Below are 16209 nucleotides of genomic sequence, written 5' to 3' on the forward strand. Positions count from 1 at the left end.
ATTTAATCTTTTATAAAAGTATTTACGTGCTATTTAATATTCTGACTGAACATATTCTTGGGATTCTGTATACTTTTACACCTGCACTGTGATATGAGTAAGCAAGGAATTCACATTTTCACAACAAAGATAGGCTAGCTCTATTCAGTTAGATTTATGGCATGGGTACTATTAACTACCAGACATTTGATTAACTGAAATTACGTTTCCGTCTTATTATGGAACTTTGCACCTGGCAGTACGGTTGTGAAACACAGTAACACAGAAAAAAGGACGGTTATCACGAATAACTCTATTATAGCATTTGAATATCGTATTGAATTATACGCCTTTCTTACTTGTGCCCATTGCACACTGATCTTTATTATTCTGCTTGTCGCCTATGCACGACGACTTAATGCATTTGCCATTACTGCCAAACAAGTTACATTTTTCGGTCCATCGTGTTGTTATTGCATCGCTTCAACTTGTATGATTTTCTACTCTACTTTTATAACGTCGTCAGAGAATTTTGTTGGCTAATCTTTGTCACATACAAATCTCACTTCGCAAAATTCTGGCCCAGAGAGGCCGAGGGATATTGAAAGGTATGTGTGTATATAATTCTATACCTAATTTACTTGTTTCTGAATTTCTTAGGACATGCATGTAATATTTCTATTGTATAGTTATGCACTACAGGCTCCTTAGATGTGGTGTACTGCCTAGAGACTAGTTAGGTCGTATTGGTTCTGCGAAGATGCGTTGGAGTTGGTAGTGATGGAGAATAGAGGAGATAGAGAGTTGTAACGGAGTGTCGTGGCAGTGAACTTGTATAGAAAGGATGCAGAACATGGTGCTCTTGGGAATTACTTTATTGATCTCATGAAATATGTTATTACTACAATAGAAATATTGTCATTATGCAGTGAGTGAGATGGATTACTGAGGTACATATTATTTTGAGAAGATTAGGATTTAAGACAATGATCGAACATATTTTACTTTATTGCGGCGGCGTTTAGCTACGAATTATTGGATCAACACACACATATAAATCAGGAATTTCTCGCTATTTTTTGACACAGTTAAAGTGGATGTTATTGTGTTTGAAGAGACTAAAAGAATTTAATTATTAGCCTGAGGACTTTGACAAAAGAAATTTTCAGGTTGAGTTGCATTTTTGTATTTCCCCATTGTTGGTCTTTTGTATTTGTAATCCGTAATGAAATATTTTCTTATTGCTTGTAAGGCTTCAATGGTGAAATTTTGTAAATGGGATAGTGTCAAGAAATTTTTTTGAGATGGTTTCTTTTAGTACAGTTCCGTGAGAAGAATCTTTGTCTAGAGAGTATCTCAGATTATCCGACATCATTATCCAGCTCCCATTACCTGATGAACATTCTTTTTTATGGGAGGTAAATGTTATGGGAACCATGCTTGCATCGCATTTATTTAAGAGATCGCATTGCACTACTGCAATTCTCTGCAGTCAGTAGCAGCTCAGAAATTGAGATGAGCGTTTTCTTCTGTTTCTACTTGAGTAGTTGCACGGCCTTATTCATTGTACCACAGATAGGCAAAATAAACTAGATATTAACGGCATAGAGTTTAATTATTCTCATTTAAGTTCATATTCATTTTTTTTGTAACTGACAGTGTTGGTTCAGATAGGGAATATTTCGTTTACATTTTCACTGACAGATTTAGTTCTTAACTGCCAACTTGAGATTAGATTATGCACATTCTTTTCTATGAATTGAATTTTTTTGCTATTTTACAGCTTACATTCATAAAGATATTATACATTCAGAGAGAGGCAATCCAGAAATAGTGCAAACAGGTGCGTATTCACATAACCTGCTTTATCCTTTTTATTTATTAGATAAATTTCAGCTTATGTATTACGAGCACTACAAAAGTGCGTCTGAATTCTACACGTAAACCTCATTTCCTTCTTGTAGTTGGTGAGGAAGACTGGCGACAGGCACATGAAAGTAATGCTGCTACTGTAGGATCTCGTTCTAGTGTATTTCACTACAATAATACAACATTTTTCGGGTTTTTATAGATTTCTACGGCAGAAATAGTAGGTTCAATTATCTTTCATCGTCTAAAGATCACAGGCGCGATAGCAATTCATTAGACACTGAACGTGCGTAGAGACAGAAATTCACACGAGACAGGGATTTACGAAAACATCCGAGATAACTGCATGCTCCCCAAATCGCAGAAAAACCTTGAAATCTGGACTTTTCCACATCAACATCATAATGCTTCTCTCGAAAAAGTAAATATCATTGTATCGTGATTCGGAGACACGCAGCAGCGAAGGATTTGTTGTGCTGGCCAGCCAAAAATTCCGACCGGAATCCCGAGAACTTTGGGATAAACATTGAACTGTGGAAAGCTTACCGCGAAGCTACGAGTATAAGCCGCCTTGGATCGAACCACTGTGAGAGTCCGTTGACTGTTGACCTCAAATCTACAGCATTGCTAAGGCTGTCATTACCAATGCTACCCATAACTCTTCTTCTAATTTCTCACTTCAGTGCTCGTCGGGGAATTACAGCCAGCGCAAGGCCGTCGAATAACAGCATAGCGGTTCTCGTCCTCGTCTTTTTCCAAGGAATACGTAGGTGAAAGGCGTCGTTTGTAAGTTGCATGTTATCACTGTTCTACGCTTCGTCGTTGTCGTCTTGATGCAGTGGTTAAGTTCAGTGCTCGTCCATGCAGGCTTTATGTTTGGTTCTTCACTTAATGACACGTTATTTGCGAAAGGTGCACAGTTTTGTTCCAGTACCGACCTTTCACTAGCATTTCCGTGTGTGTCAAAGGGCTTACAAAAACGTCAGCGTCATATTCTGAATCACGCAATAAGTGACAGACACGTTTTCTCTTCGTTTTTGAGGCCTGTCTTACGCCGTCGCACTTTTGCAAGTAATGTGGCAGTTACATCTTCTTTTGCGACTTTGTAAAGACTTATTTGGACCAGACACATTTCTCTTTATTAAAAATCATCTGGCTCCTTCATTATTCCCATGCATTCTTCTGCATACATTTTTAGCACACTACGCCGCACTGACACACAACACTTTCATAATAACTTCCGTATTTCATGTAAAAATCAGAACTTTTATTAATCGGTATCCTCCACCCGTCCCTGATTCTTTACAGAATCGATCTCTCACATAAAAAAATAGTTTTTCACGCTTCTCAATGTTTAACACGTAATGTTTCCTGGACAGTGTGTCGTACAATTTTTCAGGTACGTCCAGAGTTATGTGAATACTGTTCACAAAATGTCTCGCGAACACAATGAGTAGTAAGGAAGTAACAAATTAAAGCTTCATGTCTGGCGGTGAAATGTTGCTGGATAACAGCGAAAATTAAATAAGGGGTAAATTTCTCCTTTCACTACTTTGCAGGGGATGTCAGCGAGAAAAAGTGGAAAAGTTTTGAAATTATGTTTAGGAGAGATTGTTATACTTTGGTAGAAAGTTAATATATTTTCTTATTCAATTTTAAAATGATAAATTTGACTTATTTTATGCTGCAGTCTTCTTTTGAAATCACAAAAATTACTCATGAAAAGTGAGGGTTTTTTCCCAAATGTGAAAAACTTTTCCGAGGTGCTGTTAAGTTGGTGCGTAAGTTCGTAGAGTTTTTCCATAAGATTGATAACTACAACAGCTACAAATTACAGAGATTTTAATCGTCAATAATATGTTTTTCTTCAATACTTACAACAGTCTGCCAACGGTAAGGTAACTTTACGATTCCGCGACTGTAGAAATGATGTGCTTCTGACGTGAAGATCTCGTTGAGCCACGTTCGGAGAGCATTTTCATCCGGTAAGAAAGTTCCTCCTTGGTTGCTGGATAGAAAGCGGAAAAGGTGAAAATCTGAGGGCGTAAGATAAAGCGAATAAGGTGAGTGTGAAACGACTATGCAACCCATCTGTGTAGCGTTTTTTGTCCGTCTAGTAGAACGCAGGCGGGCGTTGTAGTGGGAGTAGAATTATCTCACGCAGTCTTTCTGGTCGTTGTTCTTGGACTGAGTCTGCAAGACGTCTCAGTTGTTGATAATAATCTTCAGCAGCGATGGTTGCATCCCGGGGAAGCAATTCGTACACCACAGCGTCGTTGTTCCATCAGACGCACAATATTATCTTTTGTGGATGCGCGCAGGTCTGTGTACGCTGAGTTGCTGCTTCCTTTGAGATCAGAGATTCCTTTATTTTCCTTATGTTGACATAAAGACACCACTTCTCGTCACGGGATAGGAATGGTCGATGTCTACGAGCCAGCTGATGATGAGCAAGCAGAAACGCACTCACGCTGATTTTTGTGATTTTGCATTAGAGCGTGCAGTACCCATACATCTGACTTTTAATCCCTCCCCATTGTATGCAAATGTTGCGCGGCGGAGGAATGATCGCAGTTTATCACGTCTGTCAGTTCTCGGGTACCCAGAAGTGGATCATTGTGGATTAATGCGTTTAAACGATCTTCATCGAACCTCGAAGGTCTTTCTGAACGTGGATAGTCACGAATATCAAAACGATCCTCCTGAATACGAGAAAACCATTTTCTTGCCGTGCTCTGTCCAATGGCATTATCCTCAGAGAAGGCGCAAATGTTTTGGGCAGCCTCCGGTGCTGTCACTCCTCTACTGAACTCATCCAGAAGAATATATCGGAAATATTCCGATTTCTCCACTTGGCTCTCGATTTTCCAGCGTCCACAGCTCCACTCACTATCTCCAAATGACAATATGTAAACACAAACAGTAACCGTGATCTACAAATGATATATGGCAATAGATATACACTGCTGGCCACCGTAAATGCAACACCATGAAGGAAGCATCCGAATCAAGTGAAATTTACACCATGGGTTTGCAGCGATGAGATATGCAACTGATTAGAATTTCAGCGCAGACGCACATCACGCGCGCCTGTGGCGCCACCTCATAGCGCCATTTAAGGCTTGGCGATTTCGACGAGTGTACGTTCGGCACGTGTGTTTACCTTGTGGTTGTTTCACAAGACGATCAGTTATGCCTCGTAGACAACAGCGAACATCGTTTGATCAAGTATCCGAGTTCGACAGAGGAAGGAAAGTGGCTTACCGAGATTGTGGATTATCATACAGAGAAATCGCTAGTCGTGTTGGACGAAACCAAACAACTGTAATGCGGATATGTGACCGTTGGATGCAGGAGGGTACGACGGACCGACGTGGTCGATCGCATTCACCTCGGTGCACCACTGCACGTGCTGATCTACATCTACATCTACATCTATACTCCGCGAGCCACCTTACGGTGTGTGGCGGAGGGTACTTATTGTACCACTATCTGATCCCCCCTTCCCTGTTCCATTCACGAATTGTGCGTGGGAAGAACGACTGCTTGTAAGTCTCCGTATTTGCTCTAATTTCTCGGATCTTTTCGTTGTGATCATTACGCGAGATATATGTGGGCGGTAGTAATATGTTGCCCATCTCTTCCCGGAATGTGCTCTCTCGTAATTTCGATAATAAACCTCTCCGTATTGCGTAACGCCTTTCTTGAAGTGTCCGCCACTGGAGCTTGTTCAGCATCTCCGTAACGCTCTCGCGCTGACTAAATGTCCCCATGACGAATCGCGCTGCTTTTCGCTGGATCATATCTATCTCTTCTATTAATCCAACCTGGTAAGGGTCCCATACTGATGAGCAATACTCAAGAATCGGACGAACAAGCGTTTTGTAAGCTACTTCTTTCGTCGATGAGTCACATTTTCTTAGAATTCTTCCTATGAATCTCAACCTGGCGCCTGCTTTTCCCACTATTTGTTTTATGTGATCATTCCACTTCAGATCGCTCCGGATAGTAACTCCTAAGTATTTTACGGTCGTTACCGCTTCCAATGATTTACCACCTATTGCATAATCGTACTGGAATGGATTTCTGCCCCTATGTATGCGCATTATATTACATTTATCTACGTTTAGGGAAAGCTGCCAGCTGTCGCACCATTCATTAATCCTCTGCAGGTCTTCCTGGAGTACGTACGAGTCTTCTGATGTTGCTACTTTCTTGTAGACAACCGTGTCATCTGCAAATAGCCTCACGGAGCTACCGATGTTGTCAACTAAGTCATTTATGTATATTGTAAACAATAAAGGTCCTATCACGCTTCCTTGCGGTACTCCCGAAATTACCTCTACATCTGCAGATTTTGAACCGTTAAGAATGACATGTTGTGTTCTTTCTTCTAGGAAATCCTGAATCCAATCACAAACCTGGTCCGATATTCCGTAAGCTCGTATTTTTTTCACTAAACGTAAGTGCGGAACCGTATCAAATGCCTTCCTGAAGTCCAGGAATACGGCATCAATCTGCTCGCCAGTGTCTACGGCACTGTGAATTTCTTGGACAAATAGGGCGAGCTGAGTTTCACATGATCTCTGTTTGCGGAATCCATGTTGGTTATGATGAAGGAGATTTGTATTATCTAAGAACGTCATAATACGAGAACATAAAACATGTTCCATTATTCTACAACAGATTGACGTAAGCGAAATAGGCCTATAATTATTCGCATCTGATTTATGACCCTTCTTGAAAATGGGAACGACCTGCGCTCTCTTCCAGTCGCTAGGTACTTTACGTTCTTCCAGAGATCTACGATAAATTGCTGATAGAAAGGGGGCAAGTTCTTCAGCATAATCACTGTAGAATCTTACGGGTATCTCGTCTGGTCCGGATGCTTTTCCGCTACTAAGTGATAGCAGTTGTTTTTCAATTCCGATATCGTTTATTTCAATATTTTCCATTTTGGCGTCCGTGCGACGGCTGAAGTCAGGGACCGTGTTACGATTTTCCGCAGTGAAACAGTTTCGGAACACTGAATTCAGTATTTCTGCCTTTCTTCGGTCGTCCTCTGTTTCGGTGCCATCGTGGTCAACGAGTGACTGAATAGGGGATTTAGATCCGCTTACCGATTTTACATATGACCAAAACTTTTTAGGGTTCTTGTTTAGATTGTTTGCCAATGTTTTATGTTCGAATTCGTTGAATGCTTCTCTCATTGCTCTCTTTACGCTCTTTTTCGCTTCGTTCAGCTTTTCCTTATCAGCTATGATTCGACTACTCTTAAACCTATGATGAAGCTTTCTTTGTTTCCGTAGTACCTTTCGTACATGATTGTTATACCACGGTGGATCTTTCCCCTCGCTTTGGACCTTGATAGGCAAATTGTGCGCATGGCAGTGACGGATCGCTCAGTGACATCCCGAACCATAGCACAGCACATTGCGTCTGTAACGCGTCATCCAGTGTCTGCGCGTACCATTCGACGCCGTTTACAGCAGAGTGGTCTGTCCGCAAGACGTCCATTGCTTCGTCTACCATTGACGCAGAACCACTGACGTATCCGTCGCCAATGGTGTGATGACAGACGGATGTGGACGGCAGAATGGAATGACGTTGTCTTTACTGACGAGGCACGCTTCTGTCTGCAGCACCACCATGGTCGGATTCGAGTGTGGAGACACCGTGGAGAGAGGATGCTGGACAGCTGCATCATGCACCGCCACACTGGTCTTGCACCGGGTATTACGGTATGGGGCGGTATTGGATATTACTCTCGCACGCCTCTAGTACGCATTGCCGGTACTTTAAATAGCCGGCGCTATATATCCGAGGTGCTGGAGCCAGTTGTCCTTCCTTACCTTCAGGGCTCGGCCACAGCCATATTTCAACAGGATAATGCGCGACCACACGTGGCACGCATTGTCCAAAGGTTCTTCGTCAATAACCAGATTGAATTGCTTCCCTGGCTAGCTCGCTCTCCGGATCTTTCGCCGATAGAAAACATGTGGTCCATGGTTGCTCAACGAGTGACCCAGATTACATCCCCAGCTGCCGCACCAGATGAGCTTTGGCAACGTGTGGAAGCTGCTTGGGCTGCTGTACCCCAGGAACACATCCAACGTCTCTTTGACTCAATGCCGAGACGTGTGGCAGCGGTGATCTCCAACAATGGCGGTTATTCTGGCTACTGATTCTGGCAGGAACCACATGTCACAGACGTCTGTAAACGTAATCATTTGATACTTGGTCAACATGTTATCTACAAAATAAATTTTTTTGTGCTACCTCTTGTCTTTTTTGGTGTTGCATTTACGGTGGCCAGCAGTGTATAAACCCATAGGAAGCGGAGTTTCAATATGCAAAACAAAAACACTACATACGTATGAATGTCCCAACCTAATACGTTGTAAGTGAGCTGCTTCTGTGTTGGCAGCGCTGTGTAGCGCTCTGCATTGGATCTCTGACTACGCTTTCTTTGTAAGACACTCTGTGGCTGGTTGGACTCGTTGTTGGAAGTTAGTCGCCAGTAGTGTTGGGCAGTTGGAAGTTAGTCGCCAGCAGTGATGGATGTAAGATGTGAAAAGTTAGCATTGATGGAGGGTAGAGGTCTGAAGTGTTAGCGTAGGCTAACAGTCTGCACATGTTCCACTTGGAGACTGAATGTTATTCACTGGATGTCAATCAGGATTTATGTTTGTGTCTGAACTGGATGTCACATTATTAAGGTAAAAAATACATTATTTGGTTTGCAACAAAGTCTTCCCTTTGTCAACCGCATGCCTATTAGAAGCTAGTGGCTTTAGTAGTTAGAATATTTTATTTGGCTGGCAGTATTGACGCTCGCTGTATTGCAGTAGTTCACGTAATGAAGATTTTTGTGAGGTAAGTGCTTAATGAACTATATAGATTATTGTTAAGATTTCTTTTTAGTCAGGCCATTCTTTTGAGTTAATTATTTGAAGTCAGGTTATCTTTTTTTGAGCACTCAGATTGCGTTGCGCTAGAATAGTCTGGGTCAGTGTTGACATGATAAGTATAAGTAAAGAGAAAGTAGGTTCACTTGCATTCAGTTTCATTCAGCAGTTTAAGTAAAATTTTTAGTAAAGAAGTTTCAACGTGGTCATTTATCTGGGAAAAAATCTTCTCTTCAAATTTAAAAATAATGTAATCGCTCGGAACAGAAGCTATTGGCACCTAACACAAATTTTCATTTTCAAGACAAGGAAAATTTTAAGACATTAAAGAAACTCAGTTCATTCCAAATATCACGTGTTCCTTTGTAGAAGACTTTCTTTAGTTCCAGAGTGCAAAATAGTGCATGCGTGGGGAAGCATAGCTGAACGTCCACACGTTATGCAGCTAGTTTTAAAAACGTATTACATATTACTCACTATAAAACTCCGATACTGAAAAATCAGTAGTTTCTCCAAATAGTTTTAATATATTACACAATACTCGTTATATTTACGGTCTCTAGTGAGTGTTCCTTGACGTGATTCTAGAATCGGTCACTAGATTCAAACAGCGACCAGGAAAGCTGTTGTTTTCCTTAAGTACACTATCCTCCAGGTACAACACTCTCTCCTAATGTCTGTTGGAAGCCACCAAGTCTTCTCATTCTTAAATATTAGATGAATATAGTCTGCGTAATCTGCACACCACAAGTTACGCTGCTACAAGACACATAACATACAGATTCCAACGTTAATACTTGACTTTTTGAGTTACACTATTAACGTAACGGTACACCACTTAATGAGTATATTATGACAGCATTTTCTTTTAATGTTGTGCCTTTATTTTATGTTTTAATACAATCTGATGATTGCAATAGTCGAAACCATTTAATTATGAAATTAAAATTGCGATCCTGTAGAAGCATAGTATTAAGCATAGTATTAAGCATCTCCACTTTAGTTGTTCAGAATCCCCTTCAGTTTCGGTGTAGCTGTAGCTCATTTGTTTCCTGAACTAAATAATTCACCACTTAGGGAATATAGGCTACTTTTGTGATACACGCTCCAAAAGTAGATCGACATTTACATTGCCTTTTACACGACACAGTTTATCAAGGTGATGGCGCTTAGTGTTATATAAGTGTTGCAGTTTTCCTGGAGAGAGTGCAGTCTGGGAATTCGTTGCGAGAGCTTTACCAGTTAATCACTTCCAGCGTAATAATTTCGCTCGACTGATTCAACTGGCGATTGCCAAACTCGCAGTTCGTTTATGGGCGCTCGAGGTTTCATCGCTGTATCTCGCAGTTTCGTCATAACCTGTGAAGTGCTAATTTCTATTATACAGATAATTTGTCGCACTAGTCACATCTTCTGATAAATAGCCGCCGACTTATCCAGTACACGCCACAGCGCTATATGAAGCAGTAATAAAAAGATGAGTCTTATGGTTCGGACACTACACTAGATTCCAGAGACACTTTTTCGTTGTTTTAGCAATGTTACAGGTTTGTAGATACTGTGATATAAAACGAGTGAGACTTCCAGCAGTCCCTGGAAGAAACAGAGGTCTGCTTCGGAAATCTTGACGATAGTCGTAGTGAAACAAATATCCCCTGAATACTGCCGCCTGTGTTCTCTATTATTGTCGCTAATGCGTTTTGACGCCTGTTCTGTAATACGAATTTTAGGGGTAAAGAATTTAGAAGTGTTGACATTCACTGCGAAACTTATTGTATACTGACCGAAAGTGGTGAGAGGGTGTTGTGCCTCGGTGGTGTCGTTTGTTTTTAGAGTTAAGAAATTGGAAATTTACGGTAAGGACTATGGGACCAAACTGCTGAGGTCATCGGTCCCTAAACTTACGCACTACTTAAACTAACTTACGCTAAGGACAACACACACACATCCATGCCCGAGGGAGGACTTGAACCTCCGACGGGGGCAGCCGCACGGACCGTGGCAATGCGCCCTAGACCGCGCGGCTTAGAATCATGAGCCGGACGTCCGACTATAGTAACCAACGAACTGGTTCAAAAAACGATCGAAAAAACATTGTGAATACTCATATTTCGAGGTATTTCAACTGTCGGACAACTTTTCGCATATTTATTGGAGTGTTTTGCACGATACTGCTACTAAAAACTTGAGATGTCACAAGTTATGTGCTCGTTGGGTTCCAGAACTCTCAGACGATACAGTATTTTATTGCAAGTTATGTGCTCGTTGGGTTCCAGAACTCTCAAAAAATGGTTCAAATGGCTCTGAGCACTATGGGACTCAACATCTGTGGTCATAAGTCCCCTAGAACTTAGAACTACTTAAACCTAACTAACCTAAGGACATCACACACATCCATGCCTGAGGCAGGATTCGAACCTGCGACCGTAGCGGTCGCGCGGTTCCGAACTGAGCGCCTAGAACCACTAGACCACCGCGGCCGGCCCAGAACTCTCAGTCGATACACTATTATGCAGAAGAAATCTGTCAACTCGTTAAGAGATTTGATTAAGGCTTAAATGTGAATGGCATTTATGTAGAGAAGATATGCAAAGATGTATCTCTAAAATTTTGCTAATGAATATGATTTGACACTTCCGGTATTTTGTTAAGAACGAAACGGAGGTTCCTGCTGGTATATTTCACGTGGTTGTGGTCCGGCTTGCTAGGACCTACTATCAGCAGTTTCCGAGAACGTTCCCGTAAACATCGGAATACTCACCTTACATTTTAATTTTCACTTAGCACTTGCAAACAACACTTTCAGAGTTTTCCGTTGTTGGAAGCAGTGCTGGAAGTCTGCTGGCTGAAAAGCGCTAGAATTAGTAACGAATCCATTTGATTCTCTTCTGAGTCAAAACGCCGCCCTATCAATTTGAATTTCATTTTCTGCAAGATGGAGAAATCGCCAGGGAGACAAATTAGGCGAGTAGGTGTCACTTGGGGATCGTTGTTATGCCGTGTTTTGTCACCAGTTCCCTTAGAATGAGCGAGGTCATTGTGATGATGCAGCAGTCAGTCTTTGTACACCCATTTGTCAGATCATTTGCGTGTAACATCTTGCCTCAGTTTACTCAAAACATTGCAGCACAACTTCCCTTTGACTGTGTGACGGCGTGGAATAAATATATAAGGAACATTTCCATGAAAGTAAAAAAACAGGAAAGTAATTTACTTGACGTTGCTGCAAACTTGGCGCGCCTCTTTTGGCCGCCGAGAAGATAGTGTTGTCCTTTCCAAAGACCGCCGGTTTGTTTCAGGGTTATAACCTTACACCTATGATTCATCGCAGGCCCGGTTCGAGAACATCGTGTGACAAAGGCGACATATCATTTGGTGCATCGCTTCTTTCATTAGAGGAAGCCAGTAGACGAAGCACGAGATACACTTTTCTTATTTCCAAAAGAGATGTATTTTTATGTGGTGCCATCGCGAATTTTTCAAATTTTTGAAATTTATGCTCAATATAGCTCTCTGGCGCGTTGCGGATTGTCTGCCTTACGTAATTTTCAGCACGCACACGCGGCACGTTGTAAACAGTAGGTACTCTGAAACCAGAGTGATCATTCACACAACGCATTATTTCAGTTCCCCACCGTGGCAGTCAGACAACCCATGTGGAAGAAAAGGGTGATCATCTTCGAAGATCGAGTTTTAATTAAAACTTGATGTGGCTACATCTGTATCTGCTCTCCAGAAGCCACCTTACGGTGTGTGGCGGAGAATACTGCCAATTCCCACTTCCCTATTCCAATTGTGAAGAGTGTGTGGGAAGAATGAATGTTGGTAAATCTTCTTGTGATTTCTTATTTAATTTACCATTAAAGCCTTCTAAATTTAGTTTTTGTTCTTACAAAATATTATTTCTGTTTTTTCTGATTCTTAGACTTATTTTCTTATTTGTATAGTCCACGTTCTTATCGATATCTCTTCCCAAAAATGGAAGGAGTACCATCAGCAGGTCTGACCGTGGTGCTCCAAGCAGACGCCGCACACCCAAACTGGAAGAGGCCCACCGCATCACCTTGAAAACAGTCTCTCAACGAATGTACGAGCAATTTCTTCGGCAATTAATGGATGGAATTGCGAAACAAGTGATGTACTGCGTCACGCCTAATCAACTACTTACAAAAGCGATCGCGTTACCAACATGTTTTCAAATGATTGTAGCACGAGAACGATACTTTTCCGGACAGAGGTCCCAATTCAAAATATTTTCTACTCACTCCCCTGCAAAAGTCCTAGAAGTCTGTAACGGGAATTGCGAAAGCCTTGTATGTGTATTTCTTGTTGCAGACGTATTCGTGAAACCACATGCTGTTTTCATTTTATTAATCGCTCTGCCGTTTTATGTATCCATACATTTTGATGCATTTTTTATATCTGTCATGAATAAAACGTTTTCAGTTGAAATTGTGGTACCAGTTCTTTTGCTATTTTTTCCAGATCTGTTTGAGTAACTGCTTCTGCCAGATTTTCTGAAGTATTTCAACCTCGTTTGCAAAATCTGGGCCGTGTACCTGCCATCACTTTATTTTCTCCCGACAATGATTGGTTCAGTTTGACTTTTTAGCTACAAATTCCAGGCCCTTACAACGTTTCCCTAAAATTTAATAAAACAGTGAAGGTAATAACCCGTCATCTTTTCTAAACCGATTTTTATTTCAATTGACTGAGATACCTCTATCATAAGTTTCATATTAGATATCGTATTTGTCAGGATTCACCAATGATATTGTCTTTAGTGTCACTGTTATTACGACATTTCATACTTTTGCTCTCTTTAAATAAGATATGTTGTGTGCTATAACACACGTAATGAAACTGCACCACTGTCAAAGATTTGTGATTTAATAATCGCGTTACGTCGTTCTTTTTAGTTCTAAGCACACAGGGAGCATATAAAGATACCTAGAACAATAGTGTCTCCTGCCAAGTACGAGGGCCTGGTGAGATATTTCGCCTGAAGCTATGCAGCCAACATTACATAACTGACGTGCGGTTTCTTCTTCAATACAATTCTCAGCCGCATTCTACAGGGGCAACGAAGATGTTCCTGTATCGTTTTCAACTGGAAATGTTTGATTACCCACAATACAGCCCGTAATTGTCTCCCTCTGAGTTTCATCCCTGCTCACATGAACCGCTGGCTATGAAGACAACATTTTGGCACAGACAACGAGCCAGCTTAGAGAATTGACGGAAACCACTAGCGGCTTCCTTCTACAACGAGGGTATTGGAAAGTTGGTACAACGGTACGGCGACTATGGAGGTAAGTAGCTGGAAGTTGTAGCTAACTGTTGCAAATAAGACAGATTTGATTTTCACTGTGGTTTCCATTTCGCGACCTGACGTTCCTTACTTTCCGAATAGCCCTCGTAACTTGCCCGGTACCCTCTACTAGCGCCCATGCGGCGGCCACCCAACCATCTACTCCGTTGTGCGAGTTGCATAACGACCAGATTGAAGGATGATTTCAGTTTAACGTACCGTTGTCGACAATGCGATCAGAGACGGATCACAAGTTCGCATTAGAGAAGAATGGAGAAGGAAATCGGCTGTGCCCTATCAAAGGAACTATATCGGCATTTGCATTATGCGATTTAGTGATCTTCTTCTTCTCCTTAGGCGAAATTGTCTGTTACGGTACAGCTCGTTGCCGGGGTCTTCTGTATCTCTTCTTCCTTGGTACTTACATTTTCTAGTCTTTAAGGCTAGTGTGTAACTCTACATTCTTTCTAGGTCTTCGTTCCATTTTCTCCTATAATCTACAATTTTATCATTCAGACTAAAAATTTTTAGTTCTTCTCTAATATCTCGATTCCTTAGTCTGTATTCTATTGCCCAACCTTTAACTTACCTCAAGAATTCCGTTTCTTGTGCCTGAATACGTGTTTATTGCTTTTTGCTAATCATCCAGGTCTCACATCCATAAAACAGTGTGGGGACTGCAACTGTTTTGTAGAATTTAACTTGAGTCTCTTTCCTAGGTTTGTTTTTAAGGTTTCTGTTAATTGTTCCACATACCCAGCTAAATTTACTAATTTCTTTATCTTTGCTGTATCCATATGTCGCCACATATCCTAAGTAACTGACCTTGCTCTAAAATCTTTTCATTTACCACTATTTTGGTTCTAATGTGTTCTTTCCCCATAAATGGCATTGTATTAGTTTTTTTCTGTTGATATCCTCATGTCAAATTTCGCACCCATTTTTTTCAGCAAATAAATTCATTCTTCATCTGCTAGGATCACTGCAACGTCAGTATATATTAAGATATATACAAGAGTCGTTCTGTGTAAATACATATCATTTTGAAATTCTGTTTGGCATACATGCATTATTTCTTGTATGTAAATGATAAATGAAGTTGGGGAGATACAGCAGCCTTGTAATACTTCTTTGTTAGTTGTTATTTCATTAGTCATTTTTCCTTTGAGATCTAGAGTGATAGCCGTGTTCTGATACAATTGTTTTTTATTGCATTTATTAGATGTTTCGGATATCCTCGGTTTGTCATTATCTTCCAAAGATTCTATCCACTGAAACTGCTCAAAGCTTTTTCTTTAATCGATAAAAGGAATATGTGTTTATTTACAATAATATTTCCTGAATTTTTGTATTATCTGTTGTAAAATAAAAACTGCATCTATCGTAGAGCGTTCTTTCGTAATCCATTTGTTCTTCATGCAGTACTGCTTCCGATATGTTTTTAAGTCTTGTGCTGAAAACTTAGCATAAATCTTATATACTGAGTCTAGTAAACTTATTTCTGTACAGTTACTGAAAAGGCTTTTGTCTTCTTTTTTAAAAATTGATATCACTCTAGCAATTTTGCAGTCTTTTGGGAGACTCTTGTTCTTCCAAAATTCGGTTAAGAGATGTCGCTGTCGCAGGTGTAGCATCACTCCTCCATATTTCAGAAATTCAGCCTTCATACCATCTCTTACTGTCGCTTTTCTGTTCTTAAGTGATGGCAGATTTTATTTCGTCAGACTGTATTTCATTTAATCGCTTGTCATCTGTTTTTTGTGCTGTATCATCATAATCCTTTGTAATAATTTACCCACTGTTGTTCTTCAATGCTGCTTATTTGTACCATCTCTTTTTCTGTTGCTTTTCAATTTTTTAAATCCTAATAAGCCATTTGCTGTCTCCTGTGAACATAATCCTCGATATTAGAAATAATTCTATCCCAGTGTTCTTGGAGTACCTTTCTTACTACACATTCAGCAACATATCTTCTGTCCTTTACATGTTCTCAGCTGTGCGCTTGCGTAAGTTCTTTGTATATGTATCCTGTTTCTCTTTAACAGCTTTTCTTATATCCTCATTCCAAATTATAGGCTCTTCCTTTTCCCTATTTCTTTTCTTTTTACTCAGACCTCCTCCTGCTACTCTATATATCACGTT

Source organism: Schistocerca nitens, chromosome 6 (assembly GCF_023898315.1).
Source record: "Schistocerca nitens isolate TAMUIC-IGC-003100 chromosome 6, iqSchNite1.1, whole genome shotgun sequence".
NCBI lineage: Eukaryota > Metazoa > Arthropoda > Insecta > Orthoptera > Acrididae > Schistocerca > Schistocerca nitens.